Raw genomic sequence first — 2,254 nt, forward strand, 5'->3', positions numbered from 1 at the left:
TGGATGGAACACAGGCTCTCTGATTTGCCACAGTCTCCACCACTCCCAACAGTCTATCCCTCCTCCTGAGTTTTGAGTCCTCTTCCAGCCTCTCCTTTGTGGACCAGTGCGCTTCAGTGGCACACGGTGCCCACTTGGCTTTCCTAGTGGCACCTCCTGAGCCATAGGACCACCACAGGGAAATCCTTGAGTGAGGGACCTTGGTGTAATTATATTTGGATTTGGCTTGGCCAGTAACAGACCTAAATGTTAGCTCGTACAGTTGAGAAAAGTTTAACTTAACTGTTGGCACCAGAATTCCTCTGAGAAGAGACGTGTCTTCTTTGAAGAATCTGGTGAATGCGGTAGAAGTTGAACCCCATAGTTTGCAGATGTCTGATGTGAGCACTTGGAGGGGAGTTGTTTCCATAAAAAATGGAGTAATTTGATGTGTAGAAGAGTAGTAGAGGGGAAGTAAAGGAGAGAGAAGCTAGTCCAGGAGAAGACAAACAATGGGCCAGGTAAGCCCAGATGGCCTCAGGGCCAGACATTGTGGCCAAAGGCCATTTGGGAATGGTGAAGTGCCTTTTCGTGTATGTCTGTTGCAGAGATAACCATGCCCTCTTCAGTACTTCCTGTCTGTTCACTGTTGAGTTGTGAGAGAAAGTTTTTGTTTTGTTTTTGGAATGTGATGTGCAGTTGGCCTGGGCTGCCTAGGATGGTCCCTGTGGAAAGCTGGTACTATAGACAGGGGAGTGTAGGAGAACTGGTGACCTGGGACCTGGCAGGCACTGGGGAAGGGCTCTGGATTTCCAAATTATGGAACTGGGGTTGGCTGGTTGGAAGTGGGACAGTGCATTTTACTAGGAACTTGGGGGACAAAAAAGCACCAATTAATATCTGGTAATAAAAAAATGAACCCAGGTTTCCAGAAGGTACTGAGAGGGAAAAAGAAAATCTGTGAGTTTGAATGAAATGGCTGAGCAGCCAGTTTATTTTGAGTTACTGGTGGTTCTGGCTGATCAGGGCTGATGGAGTCTGGGGAGGGGCTCAGGTGGGCCTGAGGGTGACCCTGGGAGCACAGGCTCTCTGGCAGTACACAGCAGACCTGCCAGGAGAGCCACAACACTGTGGCCACAACAACCAGTACCGCATCCCACCAGACCCCTGGGTAGTCCCAGGATGTCTGTAGCTGCCAGCCACAGTTGCCTAGCTCATAGCCTGTGAGATGGCCCAGTGGGAGGATGGTGGCAAGGCTGGGGCTGGCACAGTGGACATCCAGCAGGGCCTCGGGTGTGTGGTCCTCCAGCCAGAGGTGCAGGTAAGTGAGACTGCAGTCACAGTGCCAGGGGTTCTGTGTCACATCAAGCGTCTGCAGCTGGACCAGGAGGTCGAGGGTGCCAGTAGGCATGGAACAAAGACTGTTATTGGTCACCAGGAGGTTGCAGGTGTGGGCTGGCAGGGTAGGCAGGTATGTGAGCCCTTGCCCCCTGCAGTCCACCCACAGCCCCATGGTTTCCAGGGCCTGGCAGGTGCAAGGTTCAGGGCAGTCCTTGGTGGCCTCTGCTGTAGCCCAGAGCAGGAGCAGGGTCCCCCAGGCAGGCATTGTGCAGGCTGGCTGTGGGGAGAGTGACTGTGAGGTAAGGGAGGGACTAGTAGCCTGCACCCCATCCCAAGAACCAGTGTGCACCATGAGAACAATGGTACCTGACCTTGATCAAGCGACAATTACCTTCTATGGCCTCAGCTTTCTTGTCTATGAAATTGCAGCGGTGAAGACTGAAGGAAGTGAACTGTGCCCAACTTGGGCATGGCTGACCCTCGCTGAACACTCAGGAGGCAAGACAGTGAGGGTGGCTGAGGTGGGGGGGAAGCAGGGTATCTTCGGAAGAGGACAGGACTTTAGGAGGTAGGGAGAGCAGGTCTCTGCTCCAAGGTTTACAGTCCTGGCGCTTGGCCCCTAGAGTCGGGAAAGGCTGCTCCCAGTCTCCCTGCCTAAGGCTGGGGTTAGGCTGATTGTGTGGCTTTCACAGACCACCTCTCATCCCACCAATTTCAAATATTTGCCACGGCAAAGTCAACTCTTATGTGATACTCAATGTAGGAAACAGCACAACAACGTGAGGGCAAGAAAGGGAACCCAAAGGGGGCCCCCTCTGGAAAGCCATTCATCCAGGTTGGGGGAATTATGGCCCACAGACAGAAAGTGATTTGTGTGGGGTCACTCAGTAGTCTGTGTCAGAAAACAGACTCAAACTCAGGTCTCATGAGCCCC

General features: G+C 52.8%; 1 pseudogene; it reads right to left on the reverse strand.

Moving 5' to 3' along the window:
• Positions 1–1,001: 1,001 nt before the first annotated feature.
• Positions 1,002–1,650, reverse strand: LOC148092823 (platelet glycoprotein IX pseudogene; annotated as a pseudogene).
• Positions 1,651–2,254: the final 604 nt, after the last annotated feature.

The sequence above is a fragment of the Miniopterus natalensis genome, chromosome 7 (assembly GCF_054644295.1).
Source record: "Miniopterus natalensis isolate mMinNat1 chromosome 7, mMinNat1.hap1, whole genome shotgun sequence".
Taxonomy (NCBI): Eukaryota; Metazoa; Chordata; class Mammalia; order Chiroptera; family Miniopteridae; genus Miniopterus; species Miniopterus natalensis.